The 21,590-nt window shown below is 39.1% G+C and overlaps 1 non-coding gene across 1 annotated transcript; it reads left to right on the forward strand.

Annotated features, from left to right (window-relative positions):
* The first annotated feature begins 1,934 nt into the window (after nt 1-1,934).
* LOC103401815 (uncharacterized) lies at nt 1,935-12,980 on the forward strand. Its single transcript, XR_011575933.1, has 3 exons — nt 1,935-2,437; nt 4,890-6,483; nt 12,476-12,980. It is a non-coding gene; the product is annotated as an uncharacterized protein (transcript).
* Nucleotides 12,981-21,590: the final 8,610 nt, after the last annotated feature.

The raw sequence follows: 21,590 nt of genomic DNA on the forward strand, positions 1-21,590 counted from the left end.
TTTCACAGAACTTAATGATCTTTGAGATGTATCTCTATCATGCCTTTCATAGTTAGGGAACTTGAGAAGAATAATTTGGTTGCGTCGCTGAGTCTAATTCAATAAACTTAGGAAAATCTGAGAGTTAATTAGTGTTGTTCACAATTAATTTGGGGCATTGTCATTCATGGTTTATAGGAAGAATAACTGAAAATCGATTTGTATGCATATGATTCATGTGTGGAGAATAATCCTTTAGCTATCATTTCATCCATATTTCATTCACAACTTAATTTACTTTCTGCCATTTACTTAATTCATCCAAAATCCCCCCAGTCATTGTTTTGATGTTAGTTTTGACTTAGTTTTCAGTTTTATAAATTTAATTTGTGTTGATTAGCATCCCTTCTAATCCCCGGAATAGAATGATCTCTACTTACTCATACTACGATTGCATAATATATAGGGTTTAATTTGTGTGTTAGTTTTTACTGCATCACGACCCCTCTCGAAACCTTTCTTTACTGTATCACGACCCCTCTCGAAACCTCTCTCTTGACGTATCAAGAATGAGCTCTAAGACCTCTCTAGCCTTGACCGCCTCTTATCTCTAATTCAATTCGTTCGTCAAAGCCATAAGTGGGTTTTGCAAGGATCCTCTGGGGCTAATTTGTGCGACATTGCAATTGGATTCGCTATTGGACTTTAGATTTTCTCTTTTTCCCTCACTTATTTTTCTGCTTTTGGTTTCGTTTCAATGTGTTTGGATGTCAAGAAATTGCATGAGAAAATCGGAGAGGTGGTTATGTTGGGAAATTTATGGGTTAGTTTTGTCATTGAACAACATGGTGTCAAGCCTGAGCGGGAATATGAGTAAGAAGGAGTCCATCAGTGACGAGAACGAGGTTTGATCACATGGCTCACGCCAAGATGTCAGATGACACTAAAAAAAAGGTCGAGCCTGACCCAAATTTGAAAGAACAGGACTGGAACCAGTTAAAAATGAAATAGGGTAGGCCAAGCCGGGTTCTAAGATTTCTAAATTTGAAACCGAACCATGGGTCCAATTACAATTTTTTTTTTTGGTGGGCAGGCACAGATAAGAGTCATGGGCCGACCTCTTCCTCAACGTCTAAACTCATCTTTGAGCTAGAACACAGCCTCCTACATAAGAACCTTAGGACACACGATGCCGACGAACTTGTCGTCGACCATGGGAGTCTAACCTTGGATCTTGGCGATGAGATCGTCAATTGAGTCAAGAGCGCTTGGAATCAGCCAAGTCGGACCAGATTGGGTGATCATCAGTAGAGTTGGAGCCTCGCACCCACTGTCTTCTTCGATTTGCAACAAGGCATCTTTGTCTTCTCCAATCAGCAACAAGCCACCCTCATCTTCTTCAATCTACAACAAGCCATCTTCGTGATGTCGTAACTCATATGGTGGCTATTGTGATGTTGAAGTAGTCAATTTGAGGGGTGGGAGTGAGAAAGAGAATGAGAAAGTTGAGAAACGGAGAAAGTGGGGGAGACTGGGAATGGGGGAGTGGATTGAACAACAGAACGATACCACGTATGGTAGAAATGGGTTGGTCTGAGGCACCGTGATTCTAAGCTATGGAACCACCTCGTCTCAATAAATACCCTTTACCCACCCCGGCCTGCCCCACCCCATTTTTTCTCTACCAAATTTTGGCCCCGCATCAAACCTGCCCTGAATTGAGATTACCCGCCCCGCCCCACGGGTTCTATACCCATTTGCCCATCCCTAGTTTTTTTTCCATATTTTGGGCAATAATTGCCCATTTGACCGACCAAAATGCACGGGCTGGACTTGCTCTAACCCCCCCTGGACTTGCTCTAACCCCCACACTTTCGGAGCCCAACCCCATGTGCACCGCTCGCCTGGAGGTCTTACATCCCTTCTTCTCCCTTTCATCCTAAAACCCTCACTCTGTCACTCACGGACACAGGAACCACCAACCTTAAATTTTCTTCTTCCAACTCCAAAATGCAAACAATGAAATGACAGAACCCATTTCTCATTTCCTTCCCAAAAACCTTCCCTAATTCTCAGCCCAACCACCATGAGACCCATTTCTCCAAAAACCCTCTACCGCCTATCCTCCTCTTCGCCATCCGCTCCTCCTTTTCTCCTTCAGATTTCTCACCTCTCAACCTCTTCACCATCCCATCATTCGCACGCTCACTCTTCCTTCGGACGCCATGACGAGGAGGTTCGGGACGTCAGGGTTTCGGTTTGGTGGGACTTTGAAAACTGCAATTTGCCGGCTGGTGTAAACGTCTTCAAGGTAGCGAATGCAATCACTGCGGCGATCAGGGCCAATGGGATCAAAGGTCCTATCAAGAATACGGCTTTCGGGGACATGTTGCAGCTATCAAGGTTCAACCAGGAGGCATTGTCGTCCACCGGGTCAATCTGACGCACGTTCGTCACGGTTTGCCTTGCTCTTTTCTTTTTATGTGTTTAATTGCATAGATACAATTGTATGGATGCTAATCCTCATAGATTTATGAACGTGAAATGCTGTAAATCTGTAGCTTTACCTCGTGAACGAAATTGGTTTGATATGGGATGGTGATCAACTTGGTTAAGTTGATTAAGTAGGACTATACGTGTGAAGATTTTAGAGTCTAGGGGCTGGCTAACAGAACTGAGATAATCAAGTTTGAGGGGTATGATTACGATTACATTGGATTAAGTGAAATTAACAAAAGGTAGGTAGATGAAGATAGTCATGAAACAAGACTCGCTCATTAGTTCAATCCCTCGAAATATATATATATATATATATATATATAGATTCAGTAACGCAAGGTGTATGTAACAGTTGCCTGACGTGTCTTATGATGGGAACTTCTTTCAATATTTTGCTTTAATCACTTCTATTCAAGAAGGGGAAAGAAAGGCAACCTTAGTGCAACAAATAGAACCACCCTTAATGCAAAAACCAAAACGGCTAGGAGACTCTAAAGGTTATGAAATCAGAAGAACATTAAAGAGCAAAAGAAACAAAGATTTAGATATTATTATGAGCCTAACAATGCACAGATGTGGGGGTAACTTGGCTTTGCTAGACAAACCGGAGTAGTAACTTGCTTTGTTTTTTATGCTCACAGCAGGGGATACTTAATTAAGTAAATAGATGTTGGCCTTCTGTTTGTATGCATGAAGCGTCCTATGCTTGTTTTCTCAAGGGTTCTCTCTAAAATCCTTTTACATTCAAATGGGGATATTTAGTCACATTAAACTTAATCCACTTATAATTAGGTGTCACATTCTGAGTTCTATGAGATTGTTAACTACAATGTGGAAATTTAATAGAACTGAATGTCTCACAAAGACGTGTAACTTTTGTTCTATGTTGATTGTATCTATATAGAGGCGAACAAACATTGGTTCACCTAGGCTCAATCAATTCTGTACACACTCAATTGATTATGAAGGTTAACATTCCATTTTTCTAAGCTATTTAGAATTTCTAACAACTTTGAACTTGACACGTTCACACACATTTGTTAAACCTTATATTCACATTTCTTAATGTGTTTAACTGGATTCCACGTAATCCTACAGTCCTAGAAGTGACTTTAACCGATACTTACACTGCAGGCCTGAAAACCCTAAACTCAATCTAAAATCAGTTTGATAGAGACCTTTATTGTTGGAGCATTCTTTTAATTCTTCAATTGCACCATCCTGCACTTCATTCCTATGTACTTCTTAATTGAAGAAAAGCACAGCAGTATCCATGTCCTTATATACTTCTTGCACTTCATAAATTGCCAATATGCTTTCCTAGTCCTGGCACCTACCATCTAAAATTGTCTTATTGAATAAATTATTTCCTGAAAGAGAGATGTTCCTCATTTTGAGTTTTTTTTTGACAATTTTTAAATTGTTATTAATTGAAAATGTTTAGTTATAAATTGCTAGGGAAATTTCATGCCTTAAAAATTTGATTCAATCTTCAACTCATTGCAAAATTTTCCACTTTGAATCGGGTTTTAAATATCTAATTTTTTGAATTGGTTTTCACTTTGGACCAATTCGAGCATTCTTGTCGGGATTGTTTAAACCAGCCATTTGGTCTGTAAGTTAAGCTGTGCTGAGCCCCCATCAACTCAAGCTATTAATCACACCCACTGTTGCACCCGTGCCGATGTTTCTTAACACCCACCTACACATGAAATTAGTTTTTCTAAAGTCATCTGGTTTGCACTCGGTAGCTTTCTGTCCAAAAAGTGTCTTGATATTAGATGGTTTTCAAAAAGTATGACGGTTCCAGAAAGTGAATGATAGTGTCCTTATTAGAATTACATTGAATGTTCGATTTCGGTGATTGTTAAACGAAGGATGGAGCACAGGAGCACATTCACATAAAGTGACTGTGAAATGGTAAACAATGGAATTGGGAATTGTACCAAAGGTGATTGTACTTACACTTAGAGATTTCAGTTCTTGATGGTTGCCACTTCCAATATCAATAATTAAAAATATGCCGGATTTCAAATAAATTCCAGATGCTTAATACAGGTTACCAGTACTTTTCCATTCATATCCAATGACAAAAATTCTTATGCAAAACATATAAGTTTTTCACTCAGTGTTTTCTGTGCTATGTATTTTGTTCATTCTACTTTTATTTGTTGGGTTGGAGTGAGTTATTTCCTATTGGTTGTAAATGCCGTATTTGTTATAATTGGTTTATGTATTGTGCATCTTAATCTACCTTCTGTAGTACAGTTCATAACTACTGATTTTTCTGTTTGAAATAAATTTTCAATCTCAATTGCGTTCAACATGTGGTGTTGCATGCATCTGCCTACACACATTCAAATATATTGTATCATGACAAGATTATATTGCAAATGTTTTTGCTACTGCAGGTGTAAAAAACAGTGCTGATAGGTCTCTTCTTGTAGATCTTATGTATTGGGTTTCTCAAAATCCCCCACCAGCACACCTTTTTTTAATTTCTGGTGACAGGGATTTTGCTTGCGTTTTACACCGGTTAAGAATGAACAACTATATTGCTAGCAAGTCCAGAAAATGCTCCTGGTGTACTCTGCAGTGCTGCAAGTATTATGTGGCCATGGCATGCTCTGCTTACAGGTGAAACCCTTGCTGGGAAGTATTATAACCAACCACCCTATGGTCCCTATGGTTCTTGGTATGGCTATTACAAGGCTCCGTACTCAATTATTGAGCAGCAGGCACTGTCACAGGCTGAAAAGTTGTCCGTGCCTCTGGTTCAGATTCTAAGCCTCGTCCAATTCCTTTTGCAGTCATGAAGCAAATTAATAAGATATTGAGGTCACATCCCAACGGAATGCCCATTACAGAACTTCGCTCGGAGCTTGCAAAATTTAATTTGTATAGATAGAGATTTCTACAGATAAAAAAAGTTTTCCCGCTTTCTTTTAGCAATTCCACATATTTTAAAGCTCAAATCGTTAGGTGATGGAAATTTTCTTGTACATGGCATATCTACAGAACCTGTTAGTGATAATGGAGACCGGGATCTCAATTTAGCTTCACAGTTAGATTGTGAGGACAGATGTATTAATGTAAGTGTGAATAGGAAGCTGTCTGTAGCTACATCCCATGAACCAAATGTGGAAGAAGAGCCTTGTCAAAAATTAGAACATCCTTCTAATGGTTCTTTTACTAGAGATTCAGATGGGAAGTCACAGTTGCCTCTTTCCCCAGAGAATGTGAAGTCTTCAACCAAGCCACAACAGCTTTCTCCCCTTGATGAGAAGTCAATATCCCCTTCTTCCGCTGAGAATATAAAGTGTTTGACCAAACAACAACAAACTTCTCCCCTTGATGAGAATTCGCTTTCCCTCCTTCCTCAAAGAATGTGAAGACTTGGGCACCCATTGATGAAAAGGTTGTTGACTGCATTTTCCTCCGGAAGTTGCACAAGATTCTCCATCTGAGGTGGGCTATTTTAAGAGGATTTGGAGAAATTGGTTTGGCGGTAGAGATAATGTTTCAGGGACTACAAGTCACAATGATCATGAAGAATTCTGCACGTCTGGTGATGATACTGAGAACAAAGGCCCTGACTCTCAGGTGAAACAGCATACTTGTGTTGATAATGCTGTAAGGTAAAAAAATGAGAAAGAGTCATGTGGCATCAATAATAAGTGAGGTTGTTGATCAAGCACCTCCAGCTTCATCTTCATCATCCCATGATGAATCAGCTAAGGACAACAAAACTGCAACAACTTATCTGGCGTCCGGTAGTAAGTCTGAAACAAGTCCAGGGATATTTGATCATATAATAAGTTGGTGTAAATTCGGGAGAAGTAGCCCATGCTCTGATAAATTGAGCGATCAATCCTGTGACGCTGAACCTGATGAACGATCACTCTCAAGTGCACAAGCTCTTTTCAAGAGTTTCCTTTTGGGCTGACATGGAATCTTTTATGGACACACCTAAAGGATCAGTTATGTCTTCAAATCAAATACCAGGTTGCATTACTGCATGTTTATTTTATTTTTATTTGTTTATCTTGTGCTCTTAATATAGACCAACGTACACATACATATATGGCTGCAGTTTCTTGTTTGCGTTTCCCTGTATACAACAACAACAACAACAAAGCCTTTTCCCACTAAGTGGGGTCGGCTATATGAATCCTAGAACGCCATTGCGCTCGGTTTTGTGTCATGTCCTCCGTTAGATCCAAGTACTCAAGTCTTTTCTTAGGGTCTCTTCCAAAGTTTTCCTAGGTCTTCCTCTACCCCTTCGGCCCTGAACCTCTGTCCCGTAGTCACATTTTCGAACCGGAGCCTCACTAGGCCTTCTTTGCACATGTCCAAACCACCGTAACCGATTTTCTCTCATATTTCCTTCAATTTTGGCTACTCCTACTTTACCTCGGATATCCTCATTCTCAATCTTATCATTTCTCGTGTGCCCATACATCCCACGAAGCATCCTCATCTCCGCTACACCCATTTTGTGTACGTGTTGATGCTTCACCGCCCAACATTCTGTGCTATACAACATCGCTGGCCTTATTGCCGTCCTATAAAATTTTCCTTTGAGCTTCAGTGACCTACGACGGTCACACAACACGCCGGATGCACTCTTACACTTCATCCATCCAGCTTGTATTCTATGGTTGAGATCTCTATCTAATTCTCCGTTCTCTTGCAAGATAGATCCTAGGTAGCGAAAACGGTCACTTTTTGTGATCTTCACTAGATTGCTCCGGTCATTAGTGTGGATAAGTATATAAATGGATAGAGATAGGAAAGCAAACACAAGATGTACGTGGTTCACCCAGATTGGCTACGTCCACAGAATAGAGGAGTTCTCATTAATTGTGAAGGGTTTACACAAGTATATAGGTTCAAGCTCTCATCTAGTGAGTACAAGTGAATGATTTAGTACAAATGACATTAGGAAATATTGTGGGAGAAAGATCTCGTAACCACGAAACTTATAAGTACCGGAGTGTGGTATCGTCTTGACTTGCCTTATCTGTCTCATAGGTAGATGTGGCATCTTCTCTGGAAGTACTCTTCCTCCATCCAGGGGTGGTATCTGTAACTGGTGGAGATGCACAAGGTAGTGTATCAATTTCACTTGAAGCTTACTTGTAGTTTCAGGCTTGGTCAAGCGCAATACAAACCATGTAGTAGGAGTCCCCCAAGTCGCCGAGCTAGGGGATCTGCTGAAAGAGGTGACAAACCAGGTAAGCAATCAGAGCTCCGGCTGATTGTTCACATTCTCCCTATCTTGCAAGCAGCATGAAGGATAAATAGAAGAAAAATGAGAAGAGATGATATGGGATACTTTTGCTTTTGAAGAAGTAACTTTCCACAGGCTTATTCTTGAACTGGACTGGAGGGTTTTCTGGTTTCCTCCAGAGTATAAGGCCGACTGAAGAATTTGAGGGTCAAAACAAGTCCATCAAATCTAGAGTACGTTCGACCCTGCTGATATGGGATACTTTTGCTTTTGACAGAGTAGTAGATGTATCGGCACGTGTGCTGTTACGCTTGTCTCCACATGCTTCCTTGTATCCTTCTCACTTGCCCTATCTGTTCCTCAGGCAGATGCGGTATCTTCCCTGGAAGCATAAGATGTTGAAGATGAGTACTCGAGAGCAATGCCAGGTAAGTAATCAGGTAAGGGGTTCCAGGCAATCAGTTCCTGACTGGAAGCTTGATTCCAAGTGCTGACTGATTGCTCTCTTTCTCCTTGTCTTGCAGGTAAAAACAAGGCCAAAGGAAAAGACAGGGAAAAAGCATGATATGGGATACTCTTGTTTTTAACCCTGATGATACGAGATATTCTTGCTTTAGTATAGCTTGTTTACAGAGGTATTATCGGGGGGAAAGAAAGCTGAATATTTCGAAAGGCTTCGTTGGGAGTGCCCTCTCAGATAAGAAGAAGGGTTGAGCATTTTTGCAGGTCTGTCTGTCCGTTGGGGATGGAGGTCGACATATATAGGAGTCTCCCTAACATCAAGTAATAATGCTATTCCTTTACCCTGCTTGGTCATAGCACAGTAGTGGGAGCTGCCAGCTTCACATGTTTTAACTCTGTCAGAGCACTTTGAAAAAGTGGTCTGTGGTATCTGGAAAGCTGATGTTGCGTGTGAAGATTACAGACAAGCTTTATCCAAGGAGATCCAGCTCTTGAAGTTGGGAAAATGCTCTTCGGTTTTCGAACAAGCAATCTTGTCGGGGATCTGGCTCTCGAGATTCGGAGAACGATGCCTTTTCGATTTTTGAGAAAGCAATCCTGCTGGGGGTCTGGCTCTCGAGATTCGGATAGCGGTGTCTCTTCGATTTTTGAGAAAGTAATCATGTTGGGAGTCTGGCTCTCGAGATTCGGAGGGCGGCGCCTCTTCGATTTTGGAGCAAGCAATCTTGTTGGGAGTGTTTTCTCGAATGTGAGTAAAGGTTGGGCATGTTTGCTAGTCTACCTTGCCACGAAGCACAGAGGTTGACACACAGGGACTTTCCAATTATCCAGCATTGGTACTGTTCCTTTACCCTCTCTTCGATTTTTGAGAAAGTAATCATGTTGGGAGTCTGGCTCTCGAGATTCGGAGGGCGGTACCCTTCGATTTTGGAGCAAGCAATCTTGTTGGGAGTGTTTTCTCGAATGTGAGTAAAGGTTGGGCATGTTTGCTAGTCTACCTTGCCACGAAGCACAGAAGTTGACACACAGGGACTTTCCAATTATCCAGCAGTGGTACTGTTCCTTTACCCTCTCTTCGATTTTTGAGAAAGTAATCATGTTGGGAGTCTGGCTCTCGAGATTCGGAGGGCGGTGCCTCTTCGATTTTGGAGCAAGCAATCTTGTTGGGAGTGTTTTCTCGAATGTGAGTAAAGGTTGGGCATGTTTGCTAGTCTACCTTGCCACGAAGCACAGAGGTTGACACACCGGGACTTTCCAATTATCCAGCAGTGGTACTGTTCCTTTACCCTTGTGGGTAATAATATAGTAGCTAGACCTTCAAAATTTATGTGTCTAAACTTTGTTAGTGTTGTTTCTTTGCTATTCTTTTACCCTTCTTGGTCAGAGCGATGTAGTGGGAGCTGCAAGCTTCACGTGTCTCAACTTTGTCAGAGAACTTTGGCAAAGTTATCTGTGGTACCCATGAGCTACTGTTGCATGTGGGAAGTGAGTGATTGAACAGTATAATTCATGTGCTTTCTACTTCACCAGAAATCTTCGACAGAATGCCCATAATTTCCGTAAAGCTGAGTGTGCGTGTGACAGGTGCTGACAAGGCTGGAAAAGTAGGTGCCTCTTCGATTTCTGAGATCGGCCATCATGGTTTCTGAGCAGCCCAGCTTTTGAGAAAGCAAGCCTCTTCGATTTCTGAGATCGGCCTTCGTGGTCTTTGAGCAGCCCAGCTTTTGAGAAAGCAAACGCTTCTTCGATTTCTGAGATCGACCCTCGTGGTCTCTGAGCAGCCCAGCTTTTGAAAAAGCAAACGTCTCTTCGATTTCTGAGCAGGCGCCTCTTCGATTTCTGAAGCTTCGTCGAGTGCAGATTTTTATAGGGTCTGACATTAAGCTCCAAAGCACACTTGAATATCCACCAGTAGAAGCTTCATTCTTACACTTCTAAAATCTTGATTTGTCCGACCTCTTCTCTATTCAACACGTTTGAAAATGTCTGGCCCCTCCGACCGTCGTTTTGACTTGAACCTTGTTGAAGAGGCAGCCCCGCCTTCTCCAGACAACATATGGCGCCCATCCTTCGTCTCCCCTACTGGTCCTCTTACCGTTGGGGATTCCGTGATGAAGAATGATATGACCGCTGCGGTAGTGGCCAGGAACCTTCTCACTCCCAAGATAACAGACTACTTTCCAAACGGTCTGATGAGTTGGCTGTTAAGGATTCTCTGGCTCTCAGTGTTCAGTGTGCAGGTTCTGTGTCTAATATGGCCCAACGCCTATTTGCTCGAACCCGCCAAGTTGAATCATTGGCGGCTGAAGTGATGAGTCTCAAACAGGAGATTAGAGGGCTCAAGCATGAGAATAAACAGTTGCACCGGCTCGCACATAACTATGCTACAAACATGAAGAGGAAGCTTGACCAGATGAAGGAATCTGATGGTCAGGTTTTACTTGATCATCCGAGATTTGTGGGTTTGTTCCAAAGGCATTTATTGCCTTCGTCTTCTGGGGCAGTACCGCGTAATGAAGCTCCAAATGATCAACCTCTGATGCCTCCTCCTTCTAAGGTTCTGTCCAGTACTGAGGCTCCGAATGATCCCCCTCCGGTGCCTTCTCTTTCTGGTGCTCTACCGACTGCTGAGACTTCTCCTAAGCAACCTTTGTGAATGCTCCCTCTTGTTTGTTTATTTTGACTCAAGTATATGTACATATTTGTAACTTATCGGGGAAAATAAGCTTTCCTTCATTTCAACGTATTGTGTTAAATACACCAAAGTCTTCTTCGCTAAGTTCTTTGAATTTTCTTTTGTTGAAGCTTGTATGTTGAAGCTTTGTGAGTGGAGCATGTAGGTTAAGGTAGTGTTCCCTTGATTTCCCAAGTGAGGAAAACTTCTCGGTTGGAGACTTGGAAAATCCAAGTCACTGAGTGGGATCGGCTATATGAATCTTAGAACGCCATTGTGTTCTGTCCTGTGTCATGTCCTCCGTTAGATCCAAGTATTCTAAGTCTTTTCTTAGGGTCTCTTCCAAAGTTTTCCTAGGTCTTCCTCTACCCCTTCGGCCCTGAACCTCTGTCCCATAGTCACATCTTCTAATCGGAGCGTCAGTAGGCCTTCTTTGCACATGTCCAAACCACCGTAACCGATTTTCTCTCATCTTTCCTTCAATTTCGGCTACTCCTACTTTACCCCGGATATCCTCATTCCTAATCTTATCCTTTCTCTTATGATTAGAGTAAACCATCTCAAACTTTTGTTTTTCTTCCCTTCACAGGAACAATTCTTTTATTCGTTTGATTGTTGCTTGAATTTTTGTTGACTAACTTTTATAGGTCCTTAGGTTTGCAAGTTTATACTTATAAGAATTTTTAACCAAGTGTTGCGTATATGTTATGTATGTATGTTTGTACATGTAGTGTTCTCTTGTTACATTTGTGGCATTTTATGTTTTCAACATATAAGTGTTGGATTTCTATTTCTTTTCGGATGACAGTAACTGAAATACTTTCTTTAAGTAAAAAATAATAAAGAAGGAAACAAAGTGTTGATGCACAAAATCAATGAGGATTTTGGTACAACAGAAAGTGTCAGGTTTTGTGACCTTCGCTTGGTTGCTTCGGTCACTAGTGAGGATAAGTATGTAAATGAATAGAGACAGAGAAGCAAACACAAGATATACGTGGTTCACCCAGATTGGCTATGTCTACGGAGTAGAGGAGTTCTCATTAATTGTGAAGGGTTTACACAAATACATAGGTTCAAGCTCTCATTTTGTGAGTTCTAGTGAATAGTTTAGTACAAAATGGCATTAGAGATTATTGTGGGAGAATAATCCCTATTTATAGAAGAGAGTTTCTAGTTTTGTTCTGACATTGACACGTGTCGTGTTGTGATTGGCTTCTGATGTTGACACGTGTTGCACTGTGATTGGCTTCTTGGTTGAAGGGAAGCTCTTCTAGGTCCTTGACGGTATAACGTTGACCGGTGCTCAGTAGTTTCGGGATTGGTCAAGTATGGTACAAACACAAAGTATCCAAATTCTTCGTCCGAAATTTATGAATATGTCCTTGAGGCAGCAAATTTGAAGTTTTAGAGTTGAATGACTACATCAGGTGGAATGGGAATTAATTTTAGGAACAAGACTTAATTAGTCCATTTCAAGTTTGTGAGAACTATGCGAAACCAAAGATAGGGTCTTTCTACCCTCAAATTGTTTTCAATGTATTTTTTCAAACTGAATTAATTTTATACAGTTCTTGATGTTGTATGCTTACACTTCACTAATGGTGTCCTTGTGTATTCACTTGTCGCAGGGAACAAATGGCACTCAACCTTCCAAAGGAAGGACGTTTGTCTCTTAGATCTCTCCGCAACGATGATCTTAACTTGGTTGACTTTTTAATACCAGAAAAGAACCGGGTCGAAGAATTCCCCTCCCAGATGTCACCTTTCAAACTTGCTGATAGCGGTGGAAAGAGGTCTTTCGATTAGTCTAAGGGTTCAAATAAGTTGGGATCCATTTTTTTGAGTAAACAATCGCAACATGACATGCAGTCACAGGAGCATGTCTAGAAGTGAGATACTAGCCGACTGTCGAAAGCTTGTAAATGAGATACTGAAATAGTACCCAGCGGGATATAACATGGGCTTATTCAGAAAATTGTTCTTTGATAGGTATAGCTACCACCTCGATTTGTATATTCTTGGGTAACAAAAGTTGGCAACCCCTTCTCTCACATGCTCGGAACAGAAGGCTCAGAAAATGTTTGATATGGAAACCTCCGTTTTATGTGAAATATTCTAACACTCAAATTAAAACCCTATGATTGTAATATATGAAAGTAGAGATCGTTTTAGGCCAGGGATTAGAAGGGTTGCTAATCTATACAAATTAAACTCTAAAACACTAAACTAGACTCAAAAACACAAAACTAGACTCTTATAACTCAAAACTGACTCAAACTACTTAAAACAACATAAAACAATCAAATAGACTCAAACTAGAAACTAGAAGGTGAATTGGACGAAAATTGATTTTAACTTGACTCAAAACACTTAAACACACTTAAAAACACAAATTGGACATATTGTAACTAACTTGACACGGCAAAGTAAAGGGGATTGGGTTTTTGACGAATTTAAAGTAAAACTAAACAGATGTAAGACTCTAAATAACTTTGGACGAAATTGGTGATTTAAATGGGTGAATGGCTAGCTAAAGGGTTCTTCTCCACACATGACACACTTGCATACAAATCGATTTCCAGTTGCTTTTCCAATAAACCATGAACCTCAACGCTCCAGATTAATCGTGAACAGCACTAATTAACCATCAGATTTTCCTTAAGTCATTGAATTGGATGGACAACGCATCGGCAACCAAATTATTCTTCAATAGTTCCCTACAAGAACAACATAATAGAGATACAATCAAAGATCATTAAGCTTTGTGAAAATCATAAGTATTGACAAGACATTCATAACTATGAACAACATGATACTGCTGCCAGGAATTCACTTAACACGATTGTGACTAGCAACCTCCACTACTTATAAATATAAGTTCATAACTATTAGGTGAAACTCCATTATATTTTAGCATCAAATCCCTGCATGCAAACTAAGTGTGCACCCTTAATCAACAAACAAGAATAAGTTCTGAATCAAACAGTTAAGTAAATTGCATTCATGATTCATGAAATCACAACTGGAAGTAATCAATTCATATTGCAAATATGTTCATGGCCTTGAATTTCTCCCTAGCTAAAACGAGTTTAGCTCCTCATGTTTGCAATTAAACAAAGACAATTTGAATTAAACATTGAAAATAAAAGATAGAAAACACCTAAGAATGCTCCAGCAATCCAATCTTGAATGACAAGGCACGGCAAAAGGTCTCCTCTCCTTTCTCCTTGCAAAGTTGCAGCACAAAAGGGATTTCTGAGTATGAATGATGGATGGTGCGAATTTGTGGTGAGAGATGGATGAATTATGAGGGCTGCAGCACAATATATTTGTAGGAAGAGAGAAGGCACGACAAGGGTGTGAAAGAAGAGGATTAGGACTCCAAATTATCAAGGAAATAGGACACTTCTCATCAGATTCCAGCGAGGAAAAGAATTAATGTGTTTAGATGGATTATGACTCCTAAATTCAGATGGGAGGGATTTAGAATAGGATAAGGACTCCTTTTGCAGCTGGAGATAAGGTAGGATAAGATTAGGATATGATAAGATAAGGTTAGTTTGGATAAGATAAGGTTGGATAAGGTTTTGGATAATGTTCCTTCTTTTTGGCTGATTCCTTATCTTCTTTGTCTTGACTTTATTTTCTTCATCTCTTCAGTATATTCCTAGCCTTTTGAACTTCAAAAACGTCCATCCAAAGTGCTCTATGCATGTGCTATCCATTCTTGGCCCAAAACTGCTCCAAATTGCTCCAAATTACACTTTCTTGCCAACTTTGTCATTTGGACCTACAAACACACGAAAATAGCTTAAATCACTATAATAAACAGAAACTAACTATGAAAATGCAAGAAAACAAACTAATTAAGTCGCATAAATATGCTCCTATCACCATTCCGAGTATCCAAAAATATATTGTCAGTCGCACCGCAGCTAATTCAGACAGTGATTCATTTAACGCGTCGAGCAAGGATGATGGTAGCGACTCACCATAGGAAGAGCTGGGCCCTGTTGCCAACACATCCAACAAAAATGAAGTGCAAGTAGAGTAAATGAGGAAGGCAATAGGATCAACGGGTTTTGATTATGAACCGTCCCCTTCATATGATTTTTCAGATTCAGAAGAAGAGACGTCGCCCATAACTGAATCAGAAGGACAACGTGCTGACAGAGTGAACAAACAAGATAGCTCCCTTTTGCGGATCCTTGACTCATGGTATAGCAATAAGAATGGCGAGAGTAGCGAGCACAAGTCAGAGAATGTTGATAGGACGGTTGATTCCACAATGTCTCTAGCTATCTGGATTCGGCATCATGGGCAGGACTTCTTTGGGAGACCATGTATGGAAGCAAAGACCCGAGAAGATCTACTGTTTTATTAGACTCGGGTGGCGATAACAAGGACAAGTTAATTAATGGCATACTATTACTAGGTAGCTTGAAGAAATCAAGTGACCCAAGGATGGAGAGCTAGATGGTTTAAATGATTGAGAGCGAGAGCAAGTCAGTAAAACATACATAGAAGATCTACTGCTGCAGTCTGCAGTGCCATTGGAATATTTGACTACTTGAATTTGCAGATGGGAGTCAGACGGATTTGATTTTTCAAGCGGCCGAGCCAAGGTTTAGGATGCTTGGTGCTGGCGGTCCCAGGAGTCGATTTATAGGTCATACAGGTTTGTGTTTAGTACAAACTAGGAAGTGTGACCCGTGCGTTGCTGCAAGAAATGTGACCCACGCGTTGCTACGAGATTGAAAATTTTATGACATATCTTGGGTAAAACATATAAAAGATCATATATCCAATGATTGTGGACCTAATAATCATGGACTCAACACCAAACGCCTAAATGTCATCAAACCAAAGTAAACTTTCATTTAACTAAGTTCTTAGCACTTGAGTAAAATCTGAAGTTAAAAAAAGTAGTTCAATTTGACTAATATTACACAGGAAGGGAGATAGACAGAACAAACAGTTGCAGAAAGGTGTACAATGTTACTGATCCTGCAAGTCAAATATAAAAAATGTTCAAAAGAATGTAAAAGCTCAAATTATCCCTAGCATTAGTAGATTGACAATGAAGAAACAAAATTCACATGTTTATATTGCTTGTCGCTTGACAATTCAACGTGGGAAAAAATGCAAGATAAAAAATATAGTTAAATATCGGGTGAATAGGTGAATATGAGTGAACATTACATTTAGTATGACAAGAATATGCATGTGCATAGTATGGAAAAAACTATACAAACCCAAATCAACCAAGTTACAAAACAACTACATATGCAAACAATGCAAATGACTAAATTAGATGCAAGCCAACTAACTTCGAATTTAACCAAATCAGAATAGCAATCATGATCAAACTAATCTCCTCGTCCCATATGAGTAGACGATGTGTTTTGCCTCTGTGAACAACGCACTTTTCACCCTCTACACACAAAAGGAACACACTGAAAATGCTTAACAACATTATAAAAACTATACATACAACATTATATATGTATTTGGACATAAAGTATAAAGATTTACAAATAGATTCAAGCTTAAATTTAGCAAAATAAGTAATTATGAATTGAAATCAAACTATATCATAGTTTAAAAAAAGTTTTTAACTAAATTTTACAAATAGCATTATAAATTATTCAAAAATTAGCACAACTGAAAAAACTCATTACTTTAAAAAATAATAGAGATTATTGTTTCATTTACGTTGATAAAATATGACAAAAGTTGTCCACGGAGCACCAAAAGTTTCCCTGCATATCCACCATCACACATTAGTTAAAAACCAAGACAAAACACAAAATTACACACACATAACCTAATTAAATAAAAGACCAATAAAAAAGCAATACTTTACGTAAAAGAATTGCAGCAGTTAACCCAATTTACAATGAAAACGTTAAGTGGACAACTTTGTTGAAAAGATTAGATTGACACATTCCACCTAGGTAGTTCTTGTGGCCTGGGATCGACAGTGGTATTTGCATACAAAAGATTTAATAAACATTGTCCTATTTACATGCAAAAAATGACAAAAATATTGTTCTATTTAGTTACCTGTTAGAAAATTATAATGATAGTGAAAATGCTTATGCTTTTTGGGAATATGTCAGCTTGAAATCGTTGTAAGAAAAAAATCCTTCAAAAACTGATAGGTAACTTTGGCAAATATTTGACAACATATTACACACCAACAATAAAAGGATTTCCATCCTCGCGAGAAAAAAAATTCTTCAAAAACTGGTACTGTTCATATCACTATAATTTTATACCTAATGGCATATAGTTTGAAGAAACTGATGACATTTCTCCAAAGTATTTTGAACCAAGAAATGAGAATGACAAATAAGTGCTACGATGAGCGAGTTTATATGACCATTGAAATTTTGGATTGAAAGAAATATAGTACTTGCATAGAGAAAAGGGTCCATCTCGAACACTCCATATGCAATGGATGAGAAACTAAGAAAGTAGCAAAAGAACAATTAAATGGCATGAACTCTATGCTGAATCGACACATAACCGAACCCATTTGAGTCTTACCTTGCGATCATTCACCCAAGTAACTACCACGCACCTTAAGTTTTGCTACATCTTCCAAAGTGTTGACATATGGTTCTTCGTCAGAAGCAAATGTACCCAACATTTTCTCTGATCGACTGACACATAAGAAAGTAAAAAAAATTGGTATAACGGTTAGCATAGTACTTACATACAGAAAAATGGTCCATCTTGAACACTCCATATGCAGTGGATGAGAAACTAAGAAAATAGCAAAAGAAAAATTAAATGGCATGAACTCAATGTTGAATGAACACATAACCGAACTCATTTTAGTCTTACCTCGCGATCGTTTGGCCAAATAATTACCAGATTTCCACGTGATAAATCATATATATAACTATTACTATCATGCACTACCATTCCAAATTACCTTATCAAGAGAAGGGAAAGGAACATTGTGAGGTGAAAAATATAGCTGAGGGCAGAGTAGAATTAACCATTTTAATGTTCCTGTTAATTATGTCTAAAAGAATGTCCATATCCAATGTATTCTTTCTAATAATTGACACAATAGAAATAAATATACAGCCATTTCATGTAATTTGAAGAGGAACAACCATATACCTGAGTTTTTTCAGTTGATGGATCACCCTCTCCCCAAATCCCCTGAACATAAAATTCTCATGCGCTCGTTTGTTCCATGTTGTGGCTTGCTCCTATTCGGGTCCTTCTCTTTCTCCTAGTTGGAGACTTTGATTCAAGTAAAATCAAACATTCAAACAACTTATCTTTCACTTGGTTGATTGGTACCAAATGAAGGCCATTAATACTCCTTGGTAATTTATTTAACAAAAATATTAAAAACGCTTGAATGAATTTAACAATTGGTGAGCAACAATATGTTATTAATTAGTACTATTGACAAATATATACCTGCTGCTTATCCAAGATATAATTCAATGTTGAAGTGAAATAAATATTCATACGAACTAATTTAAATAAGTCCAAGCATTCATAGCTCAATTGAATTTTCAGCTTAAATTTCTTGCCGAAAAACCTTGACCTACAAAACCAAATTACCTTTATCAACAAAAAATGAATCAATTTAAGAAAGAAAATACAATGTAGAAAAATTGACACACCCTGACCCGTAATGTCCATTAGGACTCCGAATCGAGTTATGTTGGTCGACATCTGGAAGGTGACGAAGCCATAAAGTGTGATGATGTGGAAAAATGTGAATAAATTTAAACTTAAGAGTGCCTAAATACCAGGGTGCGCTGGTGAGTGGAAATGAACCCCTTTCACACGTGACGTTAGAGCATAAGTAAGTACAGTAGAATGAATTAAGAATCATACCATCAAAGGTAATCTCCGATACCAAGACTTGCCATGAATCCTCGACGATAAGAAGCTCAACTAATAAAACATGGAGGGTGAAAACCAAACAAGGGTGAGTGGCCCTGGAAATACAATTTTAATAGAAACCATATAAAACATTACAACCCTCGCTACAACACCTGTATAGTTTTCCAGAAATATCATAAATATACCACAACACAACATTTCATTAGTAATATCAATAATCATGTGATTAATAACTCATACTAGCATGCAAGTCGAAGTCACCTATGGTGACCTGTACGACTGCACTCATATCTCATCAATCAAGGTTAACTCATAAGTCGGAATCACCTCTAGTGACCTGTACGACTTATCCATATCTCATCACATATGCTAGCTCATCACATATCTCATCACATATGTCATCACATATGCTAGCTCATCACATATGTCATCACATATGCTAGCTCATCACATATCTCATCATATATGCTAGCTCATCACATATTTCATCATATATGCTAGCTCATCACATATCTCATCATATATGGTAACTCATCACATATTTCATCATATATGCTAGCTCATCACATATTTCATCACATATGCTAGCTCATCACATATCTCATCATATATGCTAGCTCATAAGTCATCATACATGCTAGCTCATCACATATTTCATCATATATGTTAGCTCATAAGTCGAAGTCACCTCTAGTGACCTGTACGACTTATCCATAGCTCAATAAGTATTCTTGCACACGAGTCGGAACCACCTAAAGTGGTTTGTACGACAGGACTGGGTGTAAATAAATACGCTTAAGTGCTACGATCACATGAAGATTGTGCGAATAATCGCGGGTCACCTACGAGTTGGAACCACCTAAAGTGGTTTGTACGACAGGACTGTGCACCTACCTTGGATCCAAGGTAGGCATAAGGTGCAGGAGGTGAACATCATGTGAAGGACTGTGCCCTGGCCACTGGCGGGAGCACTAGCACCGGGGTGCAGGTTTATGAGCTCTAGATTCATCTTATCATATCTCGCATAACTAAAGCAATCTCATATGACATATACAACTCATAGGCAACCTGTACGACAATGTTAGAGTTGCCTAAAACATAAATGTGATCATGCCATAACCCAATCATTTCAACGTGAACTTACCTGTGTATTCCGCGTTCACCTTCACACTTCAAAGCATTCACAATAATTATGTGCAGGAAAATATACATATGGATATGCCATAATGCAAATCTAAAACTTAACCATATCATAGTATTTTTCTAATATATACATATATATATATATATATAAAATGTGGCGTAAAATGCACAATTATAACGCCCTATGCCCGAATTATTTATTTTCGGAAATAATTATCGAGGATAAGTCCAACTAAACACTAGTTTAATTAACTATCGTTACTTACGTTTCCTTATTTCAATTTTTTGATTCCTTCCACATTGATTTATGACCAATATTCAATCACTAAAAACATAAGTTTAAATCTCATATTTTCACCAATTTCCTTCACATTGCTCAATTCCCAAACAAGGCTATTGTCTCAATTATTTAGTCTCATTTATAGTATGGCTGCATCTAACGTCTCGTTAGACTGCCTACGTACCCCAAACAGGGATCAAGTCATTCGTAGTTCACATCAGTAATTCTAAGCATTCACAGTAATTATATGCAATAATCAATTTATAATCGTTTGTGAAATTATCAATCATATATATATATATATATATATACATACATATGTATATGTATACGATAGGAAGGAAAAGACTCACTCACTTGGAGTTTACGCTACAACTTCCTAGCACACACAAAGAGGCGTCATGAACGATCGGCGCCTAGAACAATTATCAAATCACATCTCAGAATTCTTATCGATAGAATACATAATTTACATAAAACACACCCCTAAGATTCGATCTGAAAAATCCACATTATGGATTTCTGATCCATTACTTCTAAAGATCCACATTATGCTTCTCGAACAACATCCTAAAGTTCCATTACGATCCAACGGTCAGATCTCAGCCAATTGCCAAAACCAAGTGATGGTTAACATTTTATTTTATGAAATTACAAATTCAATTCAGGGAGATCCATACGTCAGATTCTGTATTTGTAAGTTTCTATGGTCCTTAAATATTATGTACTATAACATATTAAAGTTTGGTGACGATCCAACGGTCGGATCGTCAATTCACATTTTTACCAAGTAACATATCGTAAGGAATTTAGTTTCAAACGATCAACCTACGTTATAAAATTACCAAAACTGAACTCAAGGTATCTAATTTATCCTAAGAATGACATTGACGGCCTCTTGGCCACGCGCAGCCGCATGTGCTACCGTGGGTGGCGGTCGGCCGCCCCGACTCGCCGGAAAATCCAACTATTTCAAAAAATTACCAAAAATTATAGGAATGAAGATCTCAATGAGTAGAGTAACTTTTATACCTATGACCAAGGCCAAATAGGCTGGGAAAAGCTTCCATTTTAAAACATGTCGAAAACCCTATATTTAGGTGTGCTCGATTCGACCTCCAAACTTGCTCCAACGCCTCCACCACTGCCTGGGCTTTGTTCCTGGGTTCTAGGGGAGCCTAATGGTGGTGGAGATTGATGTGATTACCTTCAGAATTGGCCGATTGCCTATGTGACCCGCCGCACTCATCGGTGCCATTCTTCGTGATTTCGAGCCCAATTTCTTCGAATTTGGGGTGGAAATGATAAGTAGAGGGTCGTGGAGTACATTTCAAATGGTGGTTCAACTTAAACCAACGTAATTTGGCCAGCGAAACCTAAGGATTCCATTATTTTTGATCGGGTCGAGACAAAAAAACGAGTTAAGGTGGTGACCCGAT

The sequence above is a fragment of the Malus domestica genome, chromosome 15 (assembly GCF_042453785.1).
Source record: "Malus domestica chromosome 15, GDT2T_hap1".
NCBI lineage: Eukaryota > Viridiplantae > Streptophyta > Magnoliopsida > Rosales > Rosaceae > Malus > Malus domestica.